The sequence below is a fragment of the Gracilinanus agilis genome, chromosome X (genome assembly GCF_016433145.1).
Source record: "Gracilinanus agilis isolate LMUSP501 chromosome X, AgileGrace, whole genome shotgun sequence".
NCBI classification, from domain to species: domain Eukaryota; kingdom Metazoa; phylum Chordata; class Mammalia; order Didelphimorphia; family Didelphidae; genus Gracilinanus; species Gracilinanus agilis.
This window is the reverse complement of record NC_058136.1, coordinates 14,313,401-14,329,282: the sequence shown is the minus strand read 5'-3', so window position 1 is coordinate 14,329,282 and position 15,882 is coordinate 14,313,401. Positions and strand designations below refer to the sequence as shown.

Genomic DNA, 15,882 nt, shown 5'->3' with positions numbered 1-15,882 from the left:
AACAAAAATCAGTGACTGCACAAGGCAGCAAAACATATTATATAATCAAAAGATTTAAAAAATAGAAGAAAATGTAAGATAACTGATATAAAAAAAATTGACCTGGAAAACTGGTTAAGGAGAGATCATTGGAGAATCATATTTTTCCAGGTTAAAAAGACAAAGCCTGAAGGGGAAGCTAGATCCTGGGTTCAAATGTGACCTCAGACACTTCCTAGCAATGTGACCCTGGGAAAGCCACTTAACCTTCATTGCCTAGTCCTTACTGCTCTTCTGTCTTGGAACCAATACACAGTATTGATTCTAAGATAGTAGGGAAGGGTTTATTTTTTAAAAGCCTGGGCCGCATTTTTTCAAGAAGTTATTATACAAAAATGAAAGCTTTTTTAGAACCAGAGGTCAAAGTGCAGATAAAATATGCCTATAACCTCCTGAAAGGTTATTTTTTTAAAAACCCTTCCAATTTAAAACTTCCCATAATATTATAATAAAAATCTGAAGCTCCTATCAGAGAAAAATCCTGCAAGCATTGAGAAAGAAGCAGTTTAAATACCAAAGAGCCCCATACTGGATCACACAAGACCTGGCAGCTTCTACTATAAACAAGAGGAGATCTTAGTATATACTATTTCAGAAGGCAAAATGGATAGGCTTACAACCAAGAATAGCTTACTCTGCAAAATTGAGTATTATCCTACAGGGGAGGAATTGGTCTTTAATGGAATAGGGGACTTCCAAGTATTCCTAATGAAAAGTCCAGAGCTGAGTAGAAACTTTGAGATGCAAACTCAGGAGTACAGAGAAATCTAGAAAGGTGGGAATGGGCATTGGTTCTGTTCTAAGGGTTTAAAGAGGGTAAAAGGAAGACACTAATGCAGAAAGGGGGAAGAACAGAATGGATCTTGCTATTTCTTATAACTGAGGCATGTGAGAAGAGTATATACAAACATGGAGGAAGAAATGGAGGGAGCGGGCATCAAATGAACTCCACTTTTACCTGAAATGGACAAAGGAAGGTTGAACGTGTGCTTGCATGCGTGCACACACGTATAGTATAGTATAGAAATATGTCAAATTCTATAAGGAAACAAGGAGGGATGAGTTCAGAGGAGGATAATATTAGGGAGGAAGTAGCTCCCAACAAAACCAACTTCCTGATCCTTAAGAGAAGATTGAAAGGGAGAGGAAGGAAGCAAAGAATTAGAATCCAAAGACGAGCCTTAGACAATTGTGGGAATGGCTGAACAAACTGTGGTATATGAATGGAATGGAATAGTATTAAGCTGTAAGAAATAAAGAGAGACTCAAAAATCTGTGGTAATGTGAAGTGAGCAGAACCAATAGGAGAGTTTGTTGCAAGTCCAACCAACAGCCTTGTAAAAACAAAACTTGGAGATACTTCTGAACTCTGATCTATCCAATAACCAATCCTGCTTTCAGAGAACTTATATCACAGCATGTTGCATACTTCCTGACAGATAGATGACGGGTATGACATAAAGAGAGACATTTATGCCATGGCTCCTGTGTAGATTTGTTTTGCTTTACTCTGTTTATCTGTTTTTGTCTTTATTTGTATTATCAGCCCTTAGCACAGTGCCTGGCAAATAGGAAGCTCTTAATAAGCATTTGTTAATCAATTTCTCTTGATTTTTAGTTGGAAGAAACCAGATGGAGAGTAGAGAATGAGGATTAGCAATAGTGATGCTAGAAAAAAAGATGACCATTCTTAAGGTAAAAACCTGGGGTTAACTTATATATTTTATCTGGGTTCAGAAGGGTGAGTAGGAGACAGGAATGGACAATAGACTGGGACCAAACAAGTTAGGAAATTGGGTTTGGCAGTTTGGGGAATGGCAGTTGACAGGAGTGACTGTTGGGCCTTAACTGTCACACTGATCCACCTAGCCAGGGAGTCTGTGAAACCAACAAGTGACAGGGTAGTACAAGGACAAAAGAATTATAAACACGGGGTTTTAGTAATAATTGAGGGTCAGGGATAATGGGGAAAGGTCACACTGAATCTAATCACTAGGGACCACACAGGGGCTGGGAAAATGGGTTAAAGCCTATACTGCACTAATCAGACAATTACAGACTAGAAGGGAATCCACTAGAAGGTAAATCCAGGAAATGCTAATCAAGGAGCTTGTCTCAGACTGGGATGTCCCCCACGCCAGCTAGATCTTCTTGCTCACTTGATCTTCCCTGGCAGGTCTTCCTTCTCAGTGGTAACTCCACACTCCTTGGGCTCCTCACTGGGCAGGTAAAGGTATCCTTTCCCAGCTTGACCAGAGTCCTCAAGGGCAAACAATTTTCTTTCCTTCATTCCATTTAGAATGTCGATGGCTGACAGTTAAGGTTTTTCCTCTAGCCTGCTTGCAAAATCTGCTTCAGTCTATTTACCTATTATACCATTTAAACTTTTAAGAAATTCACAGGTGATAACATAAGGAAGTTCAGAAGTCAGGTGGAATGTATCCTATATTTAAAAAAATCTAGTAGTATGAAATGGCAATTCAGTGTTTCATTTATATTTTCTTTTGCTGTATATAGAAATTACTTTTTTAGCATTTAAGTTCAGAATTTTAAAAACAATGAAAGAAGAATAAAAATATAATTGTAAGAAAAATATTTCCCCACTCTCTGTACTTTTTGTAGCAGGGCAAGATCATGTCTGACTCATAGCCTGAGAAATTCTGTCAAGTAACTTAGCACCATAGGAATTTGCCTAGTCTGTCTGGTAGGAAGTACCAAAGTCTGATTTCTTAATATGCAGTAAGTACATATGTGTTGTAATGATTGAAAAAAATCCACATTTAATAAAAATGAAAGGAATTTATAACTCATTAGGTTAGGGACTAATCCTGCTATTTCACTGATGAAGAACACTTGAGTGAAGGAACTTCTACCAATACAGGTCAACACTATCTCTGTAACTCATCAAGACCATCTCTCTACCCATTTATATCATATTGCCTTTCACAAGTCATTGATTGTCAGGAAAGGTTTTTTGGGGAGTGGGTTATATTTCGTCTTTATTGTAAATATGCAAGTAAGTAGATTATTAAAAGCAGATTTGATTCATATGTTCAGTCATCTACGAGTGACTAGGAATCACAGACTCTATTAAGAGTGAACCATGTGATTAAATCCAGAGTTGTATCAGAATGCTCTAATGAGTTTCAGATGCTGCATCATAAATCACAATTCTATTTTTAACCATCTTTTAAAAAAAAAACCAAGGCATTCCCCAAAACACTAGGTTCTCTTTTTTCTTTTCTTCCTAAAAATGCCAATAACACTTAAATTAACTACATATTTACAATGTGATTGTCACAATGTATATAGGATTAGAACAGTTACCTACTCCGGAATAACAGCCCAAAATATAATAAATTCAGGACTCAATTCTTGCTTTCTTTGAGAAGCTAATTATTCAGTAGGTGCCTTTTGCACCAAGCATTTTATGGAGTGTCTGAATACTCAAATTGAAGTACTTCTGAATCTCACTGTTAGGTAGTTTTTGCCACTTGCCTTCTTAGCTTGAAGTAGAATTATTATCTTTCAGTGGCCACAAAGAAGAATTCTGGTATCTTCATGAAGTAATACTCAAAATATATAACACTGGCTTTTGTAGCATATCCTTGGCTGGCATCTTAAGGTTCAACAATATACAACAATTATGTTTTTAATTCCTAAATAGTAGAGTACTTGTTATTTAATAATTTGGAGTGAGAACATTACTCCGGGCAGAAAGTTTGAATAGATGTTAAATGATACAATACCTATAGGAGTTTATTCTATAAAGGTGTTTTTTTTTTCAAAAACAGCATTATAAAAGAATGGTGGCCTTTGTCTTTTTTAAAAATCAGAGGCAAAGGTATAGAATTCTTAAAGGGAACACTATATATTCTATTTCTGTTAAGTTGATCTTGCCCAAGATTTCTACCACTTACCATCTAGAGAGTTTTAAAGAGCATCTCAGCTGCTTTAACAATGAACAACTTGTCTTACTTAGGAAGAAAGAATGATCTAAGTTCATTTGTATATTTTTCTTCTTCAGGAAAAAATATAATAGCTAAACATGTATCTCAGCAACTTCACATACTTTGGAGACTAAGCCCTAAAAGTTTTAGACTATTCTCTATCTACCATAAAATTATAATCCATTTTTACTTACTTGGGGTGCTGTTTTATTGGCTTTGAAACCAGTGTACAGTAAGCTCAATAATCTCTACCATATGATAAAGGTATGCATTTCTGCCCACAAATAACTTGTGCATTTGCTATGAAAATTCAGTTTGTATGGTGTTATGTTTACAAAATTACTTTTGTAAATCCCAGACTTTCTTAAATATTCTGCTAAAAGACATACGTAAAATATATAATTCCATATTCTCTGCCTTGAAAAAATTAAAATTATATATGTGTGTATGTATATATGTATACTAAAGAGATAAGAAAATGACTACATATGCATTTGTTTTAAATTGCATAAACTTATAAGTATATTAAATAAGCTGGCACAGTCTAAATGATGCTACCTTTGAGGTCCAAATGCAGCAGAGATGAGGTTATTCCAATTCATGGTGAAGTGAAAAGCTTTGTTTAAAAATTACAAATATTGTCTGGCTCTCTTTCTTGACTGAGGACTATGAGTTGCTCCCCTATTAGTAATAGGGATACTGCTAAGTCTCATTTTTTTAAGAAAATGGCCTAACAAAAATATATGCAAAATAACTGGTCTTCATAAGAGTGCAATATTACATTTTTATGTAAAAAATAATCTTTGGGATGAGTATTTATTCAGCATGGAACATGTTAGTTTGTTAAAATATTTCATAATAACATGTGCATGTTGTAGCAAAAAAAAATTGTAAATAACCATATGCTCTATTGTCTTTGTATACACTGCCACCTCTGTTGGGGAATAAATTTGATTTAAAAAAAAAAGAGTGAACCATGTGGTATGACATTGGAAAAAGTAAATATGGTTTTGAGTTCACAATTAACGTGGACACAGCCTCTGGCTTTTTAGAGCAATGTCATGTGGTGCCTCTTTTTAATTAGTCCAGGTTTCCACCTTTAATCCAAAGGCATCCCAATTTTGGAAAAGGACAATAGAAATGCTTATGGGGCCTAGAGAGAGCACTTTATGAAAATGAAACCAGCTTGAGGAGCGTGTGGATATTAGCACTCTTGGATACTTAGAAGAGTGTGAGTAATGAAGAACAAGGTCAGACTGACAGGAAGGCAGGGGCATGAAAGATGAATCTGGGCAGAAATGTGACCACCATCAAAATGACTATGAGGTTACATAAGAGCCCTTTCCCCTGGGATTAGAGAATCTTTGATTTAGGAAGGGCTTCAGAGATCTTTTAGGCTACCCCACCACACTACTGCTGCCAGAATAATCTCCCAAATGTATCTCTCTGATCACATTGCCCCTTTCATCAAAAATCTTCAGATTCTCCATTGTCTTCCAAGGACAACATAAACCCCAGATCTTAGCATCTGGGGACTTCTACTGCCTGGCCTCAGCTTAATTCTCCATCCTTATCTCATACTATTCCACTCTAGGTTCTGGAAAAATCAGGATACTCCACATCCCTGCATCAACCAGCCATCTCCCATCTTCAGAGCCCCAGATGAATCTTTTCCTCCAATCTAGTCAATAAGCATGGAGGTGCTATTTTCCATGAAGCCCTTTCCAACATCCTCCTTTCCCTAGCCCAAAATAATTTCTTCCTCCTGAAATCCTAAAATCTATGTGACATTATAACATTTTGTTGGAGAGTTCCAGACACTTGGATCAATTAATCAATAATCAACACTTATTTAATGTTGAATAAGTTATTCAACTGTGCCAGGAATTGTGCTGGGCGCTGTCCTCAAGGAGATTGCATCATTCCAGAAGACCTAGCCTCATCTCCCCCCACTTTTATCAATTATATGTGAATATAGCTTTCCCTCCTATTGGATTGTAAACTCTTTGAAGGAGCAACAGGCTGTAATGGGGAAAGTATTGGATTGGATTTCCAATTTTGGCTTTACCACTTATGAGCTATATATGACCAGTCACTTTCCTCTCTGATCCTCCGTTTTCTCATCTCTCAAATAAAAAAGTAGCATATTAAACTCTAAACTCTCTTGCAGTTCTCACAATGCATACTCTATCTTTGTACTTAGCACAGGACTTTGCACATAGAGGGTTGTAAATGTTTGTTGAATCGAAGTCCTGCCTGTAGCACAGATCCTCCCAAGTAGGAGCTCATAAGTTTTTGGAGTATTCTAATCACAGAGGAGAGCAATGGTTACCAAGAATTTAAACTAGAAATTAGTTCTCTTATATGATTGTTTTGGGGAAAACCCTCACAATCTAATTAGGTCTTTAGAATAGTCCATTGGAAGCTTTCCAACATGATAGGACTGTGTTAAGAGTGGAAGTTATAGGAGAGGATCCATCTCTCCAATTAGAGGTTAGCTTGCATATGGTCTGCCATAGTTAGAAATTAGAGATGAGATACAAGATTCATCACCAACCTCAGACAAGGAAATTTATTGCTACATGGCCTCTCTTTGACCTCTGTAACATGGATCCCAAAGGCAGCATTTATAGGGAGCTTCTGGTGCAAGTTGGCCTAAGTGTTTCCTCACTTAGATTTCAGACACGGGTGTATGGAGAATCTTGAGGTGGGGATTTTTAAAACTTTATTTTTTTAATTTAATTTTTTCATATCATTCATTTTTGTAAGTAGGTAATCTTATGAAACCAAAATCCCAAACCATAAATCCAAATAAACAATTGAAAAATAGTATGTCTTCATCTGCATTCTGGCTCCAACAGTTCTTCCTCTGGAGGCAGGAAGCATTCTTTCTCCTAAATTCCTCAGAATTGTCCCGGATCTTTGTATTGCTGTTACTAGCAAAGTCTATCACATTTGTTCATTCCACAGTATTGGCTGTTATTGTGTATAGTGTTTTCCTAGTTCTGCTTATTTCACTCACATCAGTCCATAAAGTTTTTTCCATCTCTTTCTGAAGTCATCTTATTCATCATTCTTTATAGCACAATAGTATTCCATCATTGAGGTGGGTTTTTAATGTGTGTCTGACCATCCAGGATCAGAGTTAGCATCTACAGTGAAAGACTCTATATATGACTTGAAATTGTCTAGTTACCCATTTTGGAGGTACAGTATAGGACTGGTAAACTTCTCTATTCAATTTAACAAATATTTATTAGATTCCTATTGTACTGTCTGTCCCATTTTCTCCACTCACACAATCTCTATCCCAATTCAGACCTTCCTCAATTTTTTCCTGGACTCTTCTAATAGTCTTCTTGCCTATAGAGTCTCCTTTTTCTAATCTGTCTTTGACAGAGCTACCAAAGTAATTGTCCTAAAGAGTAGGTTGGGCATATCACTCTCTTCCCTACTTAAAAATCTTCAGTGCCTCATTATTACCTCTAGGATAAAATATAAAGTCCTCAAGCTGGCATTTAAAACCCTCCACCATCTAGTTCTCCCCTACCTATCTTTCCAGTATTTTCTATTATTCTCCTTCCTGAACTTTGTATTCTACTCAAATTAGCCTGTTCCCTATTCCCTATATAGAAGTGTCTCTTGCTTCTGTGCCTGGCCACCTCTGGAATGTTCTTCGTCTTTGTCCCTGACCCTAACGTCCATTATTATACAACTCAGGGGCCACCCCCTTATACAGTGCCTTTCCTGAGTCCTCTTAATTGTTAGCCTTCTCTCCCTCTTGAAATTACTTTGTAGTGTTTTATATTTATTTCTAACTCCTCCTCAATCAAAAGTCAGGTGCTGTTTCTGGTCAAAACTGTTTGTGTTTTTTCTTTCCTTTCTCAGTACCCAGCATAGTGCCTTGTACAGTTGACACTTAAATGCTCAAATTGCTAGGTCAGTTGAGAGAAGATTCAAAGGTTAGCAAAGACCTAACCCTGGCCCTAGTGACAGGAGATCATCCATATCCAGATAACTAACTGGGATGGAGTTCACTGAGATGTGTGGCTTTTCCGGTGGTGCAAAGGTAGTTTCCCAAGTTCTTTAGACCAGTGGTGGCAAACTCCAGTAAAAGGGGATCCCTACAGGCTGCACATTGACTGAGAAAACCACAAATTAACATCTCTGGCATATTGTATTTTTAGGTATTTCATTAAATATTTCCCAATGACATTTTAATCTGGTTCAGGCTGTACTGGGGAGTTTTGCAGGCCATTGAATTTGACACCTCTGCTGTACATCTTCTCTCACATCCTGTGTGACTGTGTTTCAGGCTACTATAAATTCTCCTTAAGGGTTTTGCTCTTTATCACAGGGGCCTTCCTCTAGGTCTCAATATCTCTTGGATACCTTCACTGAGGTATGGGTGGCAATGATTTTCATCAAGATTTCATAGAGTGTGAGAAAGTAGGCAGAAAAGCTCTTGGGTGTTGCTATTTCCTCAATATCTTCTGGGATAATGAGAAAGTCTGTGACTTTTTTTCCCCAGATATCTGGTACCCTCCCTTCTTTCAGATATCTTGAGAATCAGTGCCTTTAGAGTTGCACTGCAGCTGATGATAACACAATGTTGTTGTACATATTTAATATATTATACTACACTTGATCTTAGCCAAAAGGCCAAGAAGCGATTCAGTATATTATAAAAATATATAGTATATTAGCAAAAGAAAGTGCTTTGTGATGTCTACAGCTAGCAGGGCAGGAAGCTTTTTACTAAGTATGGAGATTAGGCTAGGCTTCACACAGGAGGTAGAATTTGAGTGGGGCTTTAAAGATTGGGTAGGACATTTCAGGCATAGGGGATACAGTGTGGACAAAGGCCCAGAGAGAGCAGAAATAGTTCACTTTGTTTGGAGCATAGGGTATGGGGAGGGGACTGATAGTTTAGTTGGGAAAATTCTTTTCTGTGGCTGGAATGTTCTCTTACCTCACCTTTGCCTCATGGAATTTCTCAGCTCAAGTTTTAGCCTAATTACAGCGGTCCTTTCTCAATTCCATCCCTCCCCAACTGGATACTCCTTCAGTTCTCATACTGCCTACTTCCATCTCCTTTATATGCATCTTGGATATGCCTACAGTATTTATATAGATGTTAATTCTGAGGTAAAGAGCTTTTTTCCTTGTCTCTTTGTATCCCTACTACCTGACACACAGTAGATGTTTAATTGTTGATTGATTGGTGCTAAATTGTGGAGGGACTTGAACTCTAGATTACCAATTTTGAATTTTACTTGAGAGATAGGGAGCTTCTCAAGATTTCTCAGCAGTAGAATGACACAACCAGATCTTTGTGGAAGAAATAGTTAATTCTGTTAGTGCATTGCAGGACAAAGTGGAGTTGAAAGGGAGTGGAGAATGTTCAGCCCATTCTGGAAAAGAGGCCTGGGATGAGTGGCTTCCTTTCCAGTATTGAGCTTGCCCTTATTTGTTGTGAGCTCATGCTCGGTTGTTGAAAACTAAAATTGAGCAGAAATTTCCCTTTGCCGTTTTCAATACAGATCATCCTGGGGACCAGTGGCCAAACTGCTTCTCCTTTAGGTTCCTGAGTTAAGGATATTGACTGTGGAGAAAAGCATTGTGGAACTTAGTGCCAAATTCCTGTTGTCCTTTGTGGAGTTAAGCCAAGCAATCGAAAATCTGCAGCCTCAAGAGACAATCTTGTTTAAAATCTAATTGAGGAAGAGGGATTGTGGGGAAGGTGGAGTTTAGACCAGTGCTTTTTGACTCACATTATCAATTTAAGTCCTGGCAGAATTCAGGAAGATGTGGAATGTCATCCTTATTAACATTTAGGAAATGGCTCCCAGAGAATTTGGGATTGACAGCCAATAACATATTGGAGGCAATGAAGTACTGGAGGCAACCTAAGCTAGCATGCTTATTGACCCCACAGGATCAAGTCCTGTCATTTCAGAGAGAAGTCACTGGTGGGACTTCAGGCTTTAGGCCTTATTATTCTCATTATTAATATGATCAAAGAAGATGATTAATAATATCTAACATTGGTGCCATACTTAAGAATTCACCAGCTTTTACTGTTTCAAATGACATTGTAAAACCATGCTGGAATCACAGCATGGCACAGCTGGCAGACACTTAAGAGATCAATTAGTCAGATCTTTTTATTTGCTGGTAGTGAAACTGAAGCCCAGTGAGGAAATACGCTCACATAGCAAGTAGGGCACAAAGGTGAGATTTGACCTCAGCTTTTTCATAATCAAACGATCCTGTGCATCCTTGACAGGACTCTTTGCATGGTATGATGTGGGGTGGAAGGGAGGAGAGGGAGAGATTATGAATGGGAACAGTCACCTGCTTTTCTGTTTCTTTGAGACAAGTCCAACTTTAAGAATGTGATGGTACCACTTAACCATTTGAAGTCCATGCTCTATTTCTCTTGAACCTTTCCTTTCCTGTTAGAACCATAGACATAACAAGGGTAGGGCAACCAGGACAGAGAATTTTCGAGGGATTGGCAGCACTTGCAGGTTTTCAACAGCATGGAAACTATGGGGTTTCATGCTTAGTTGGCAAGACTACTTGAATACTATTGAATGCTACCAGATGGTAGACTGAGGAGTTGGGTAAAAAGCCCACTCATGCTCCAACATAGTGACTTCCCAGTCACTTTCTCCCTTTTGAGGGCAAATTTCATGCCCTTTGCCCCAGGTCTAGTACTTCTCTGCTCTAGGTATCAACACATACTGTTTCCTCTCTGCTCTGAAGAGAATTCCATTCTTGATGCATGGCCAAATGCTCTGTCAGATTGTTGTACCTCAAGCGCTGCCATGCCATAGGAGGCCCCTTGTATTCTAGAAGCTCTTTAGTTTCCTAGACCTCTTGGGAAGACAATGGGATAAAGTCTGTGGAAGCCTTCCCAGAATCATGTATTTCAATACATGAATAAAATGCAGAGGATTGCAGAGGAAACCAGTTGTGTTGAAATAGTTGTCAAAGTAGATTTTTAAGTTCACAGGTTTCAATTTAAGAACCCATGCTCAAGATGCATTTCCTTCTTAATTCTTGTAAGCTTGTGTTCTCTGAGTATCCTGACCTTCATAGAAGTCATAGAGAGCTTTACAGCTTTCATGCTGGCTGGGCTGTGGCTGTGGCCAACTGGCTCTTCATGCAGCATCACCATGGTTGCTCCAGCTGCCCTTCATTCAGGATTTGGCTAGCTGCGTGTTTGTCTGGATGCCTGTGTCAGACAAAGACAGCAGTTTAGTTTAGTTTGTTCCATGCCTGATGACTGCTTTATTATTTGGATTTTCTGCCCACATTTTCTAATACACTGGTCATGTTACCTTTATTTCTCAAAAGTCCAGGGTGTCCCAGTTACCCATAAAGTATAGTTCAACCCTTGTAGCCTAACATTCTTGACCTCAACCTCACTGCAACTTCTAGCAATATTAATTGGCCCCATTTCCTGGATTCTCTCTTTCTCCTTGCTTCTGTGACAATGATTTCTTTCTAGTTCTCCTATATGTCTAAATACTTCATTCTTTTTCCTTTTCTATCTCATCATCCATTCCTTGTCCCTTAAGTATATGTGTTCACTAGAGCTCTTCTCTTTCAGCACTTCTTCTTAGATATCTTATTGATAAACATGGGTTTAATATCACCTCTAGGCAGATACTCTTATATATCCAGTCCTAATCTCTCAAATTCCAGTAGTGTATCACCACCTGTCTACATGTCCAGTAGACATCTTAAATTCAACTTGTTCAAAATGGAACTCATTATCTTACCTTAAATCTGCCCGTCTTGTCATGGGCACCATCATCCTTCCATACAACCAGGCTCATAATCTCCCTTCTACTCTATTCTCCCTCCTCCAACCCACTCCTTCCCATGTTCAGTCAAGTAATTTCTGTAAACTAAATGGGCAGGTGTATGAATGCTGATTTTTGTTGGGGGTGGTATGTGTGGAGGTTTGCAGCTGTAGAATAATAGAGCAAGGGGAAAAAATCTAGTTAGCCCAAATTTATCTTTAATTGTTAGACTAAGTGGGAGAAGATTTTAAAATAAAAATACATTATTCGTTTAAAATGCCAATGTTTCTTTAGAGGATTAACTCATTTAGTGAGATCAATGCCTAGCCAAGATCAACAACAATTTCAACAATAAACAAATGGGGAGAAGGGAAAACAAAAATAAAGGAAAGAAGGGGAGCTGGACATACCTATGATCTTCCCATTTTCTTCCTCTTTATTAACAGTACAGTAAGTGTTCTATATGTCAGTATGGTAGGGAGAAAGGTATTCTGGGCAATGGAGTGGGAAGAAGTCACATATGTGGGGTTTGCGTCATCTAGGGGATGCTTCTTTGACACAGACCAAGTGCAACAGGCAACAACTGGATTGCATGGGAAACTTATTTTACTTATCCTTCACTTCCCCAGGGGAGGTGGGCACTGTAGGTAGGCTATCTGAACCTCAGTTTCCTCCTCGTAAATCGAGGATAAGAATACCTACAGTACCTTGTGCACAAGATTGTTTTGTGGCTCACAGGAAAGAATATAAAAGTCAATTGTTGGTTCCGGATTAAGATGGCGGCAGAGGAAAAAGCAGCTACTTAACCTCTCCTAACCGAAACATATAGGACTCCTCAAAAAGACATAAAAACAAATCCAGAGGAATGAAGGAACTCCACAACAGGGCACAGCATTGAAGGTACATGGAATTGGGGCATTTCCGTGCTATGAGGGTGAAAAAGCTCTCACTAAAACACGAGCTGAGCAACCCCCTCCACAACCCCACCCCACCTACAGTGCCAAAGCCAGCGTACAAGAGCTAGAGCAAGCTTGGGGCATCCATTAAGTTCTTGGCAGCTACGTGGGGCCTGTTCCTGAGAGCAGCAAGACTTAAGACCGCAAGAGGCTAAAGAAAGTGCGGACTTTGAACACAGACCCTGAGCGCAGGCGCAAGGGCAGGCTCTTGTGTCCACGGATCCTGAGCCCGGGACTGGACTTGGATCCTGAGCATAGGAGCGGACCTGGAGTGGGGACCCCGGGCAGAGGGGTGCACAACTGTGGAAACAGCTCCATGAGACTGTTAAAGGAGCCTCAGACAGAGGAACAAGCAAGGAGACCACCAGGAGGCTTGACCCTAAGAACAACTAGACCTGAGACCTCAGGAGCCTAAAGAACGCAGACAGACCCTGAGTGTCAGGATAAAGCTGAGAGGGCGCAGGACCAACAATGGCAAGCCAGAGACAAGAACCCCAAAAAGAGAAAGATCATCAAGAAGAAATCTGTAGCACTCCACAACTTTTACACAGATAAAATCCAGACAACAGAGCAAACAGCAGAGGAGAACAAACAGGTAATCACATCCAAACCTTCCCAAAACAATGAAAACTGGTCACGAGCTATTGAAAAGTTCAAATCTGAGATGATGAGAAAGATGGAAGAGATCTGGCAAGAAAATAACAGTTTAAAAGGCAGAATTTCACAATTGGAAAGTGAGGCAAGTCAACTAAAGACCAGAAATGACCAGATTAAAAAGGAAAACCAAAAGATTATAGCCGAAAACCAAAAGATTATAACCGAAAACCAGTCCCTAAAGGCTAGAATTGAGTAATTAGAAGCTAATGATCTCTATGATCTCTCAAGACAGCAAGAACAAATAAAACAAAGTCAAAAGACTGATAAAATAGAAGGAAACATGAAATATCTCAATGAGAAATTGACAGATCAAGAAAACAGGGCTAGAAGAGACAATTTGAGACTCATTGGTCTTCCTGAAAAAGCAGAAATTAATAGGAATCTGGACTCCACACTAAAAGAAATTATTCAGCAAAATTGCCCTGAAGTTCTACAACAAGAGGGCATTATAGATATTGAAAGGATCCATAGATCACCCTCTACACTAGACCCTGAAAAGACAACCCCCAGGAATATAATAGCCAAATTCAAGAGCTTCCAAGTAAAAGAAAAATCTTACAAGAAGCCAGAAAGAGACAATTCAAATATCAAGGAGCACCAATCAGGACCACACAGGATCTTGCAGCCTCCACACTAAAAGACCGCAAGGCTTGGAATATGATATTCAGAAAGGCAAGAGAACTGGGTCTACAACCACAGATCACTTACACATCAAAACTAACTATATACTTCCAGGGGAAAGTTTGGGCATTCAACAAGATAAAAGATTTCCAAGTATTTGCACAGAAAAGACCAGGACTAAATGGAAAGTTCGATACCCAACCACAAAAATCAAGAGAAACGTGAAAAGGTAAATAAGGAACAGAGGGGAAAGAAAGAAAACTTGTATTTTTTAAATTTGCCTCTTTAAGGGCTTCAATAAGATGTAATTATTTGTACTCCTATATGGAGGAATGTTATGTGTAATTCTCTGTAGTGAACTCTATTCACTATTATAGTAATCAGAAGAATAATTCATAGGGAGAGGTTGGAATACTAAATGGTCTAAGATGATATGGGGGGGGGGAAGAGTGGGGTGAATAGTAGAAGACACCAAGAGAAACTTGAATGAAGAAGAAAAATAGGATAATCTATTACACACAAAGAAGGCGTGGGAAGGGGAAGGGATGAATACTATTATAAGAAGGAGAGGAAGAGAGTATTAAGAGGTAATATTTAAACCTTACTCTCAGTGTAATTAACCCTGAGAGGGAAGAGTAGCTATATTATCCATTGGGATATAAAACTCTATCTAACCCTACTGAGAAAGTCAGAAGGGATAATCCAAAGGGAGCAGGGTAGAGGGGAGGTCCAAAAAGGGAGGGGACAAGGAGGAGGGAATTCATTAGGCCTTAAAAATAAAAAGAAGGGAATAATAAGGGAGGGGGTATAAAGGGAAGTAAATCAAGGGAGGGGACAAGGGTTATTGGCTTAAAGCAAACCACTGGTTTAAAAGGAAATAGTGTAAGAAGAAGGGGTAGAACTAGGAGAGGATACCAAAATGTTGGCAAATACACAACTGATAATTATAACTCTGAATGTGAATGGGATGAACTCGCCCATAAAACGGAAGCAAATGGCAGAGTGGATTAGAAACCAAAATCCTACCATATGTTGTCTACAAGAAACACATATGAGGTGGGTGGACATACACAGGTTTAAGGTAAAGGACTTGAGCAAAATCTTTTGGGCTTCAAATGAGAAAAAGAAGGCTGGAGTGGCTATTATGATTTCTGACAAAGCCAAAGTAAAAATAGATATGAATAAAAAAGAAAGGGAAGGTCATTACATCCTGATTAAAGGCAGTATAGACAATGAGGAAATAACAGTGCTCAATATGTATGCACCAAATAGCATAGCAACCAGATTCATAAAGGAGAAACTGGCAGAGCTCAAGAAGGAAATAGATAGTAAAACCATACTAGTGGGAGATCTAAATATTCCTCTTTCAGATCTAGATAAATCAAAACAAAAAATAAATAAGAAAGACGTAAGAGAGGTGAATGGAGTCCTAGAAAAATTAGATTTAATAGATATGTGGAGAAAAATAAATAGGGACAAAAAGGAATACACCTTCTTTTGAGCTGTACATGGTACATTCACAAAGATTGACCATGTAATAGGGCATAGAAACACTGCAAACAAATGCAAAAGAGCAGAAATAATAAATGTAACCTTCTCAGATCATAATGCAATAAAAATAATAATTAGTAAGGGCACCTGGACAGGGAAATCAAAAACTAATTGGAAATTAAATAATATGATTCTCCAAAACTAGCTAGTCAAAGAATAAATCATAGAAACAATCAACAATTTCATTGAAAAGTATGACAATGATGAGACATCCACCAAACTCTGTGGGATGCAGCCAAGGCAGTACTCAGGGGGAAATTTATATCCTTGAGTGCATATATTAACAAATTA

At 38.5% G+C, this 15,882-nt stretch overlaps 1 pseudogene; it reads right to left on the bottom strand.

The window, feature by feature from the left end:
- Nucleotides 1–8,522: 8,522 nt before the first annotated feature.
- On the bottom strand, nt 8,523–8,663 carry LOC123253882 (annotated as a pseudogene).
- Between the last annotated feature and the right edge of the window lie 7,219 nt (nt 8,664–15,882).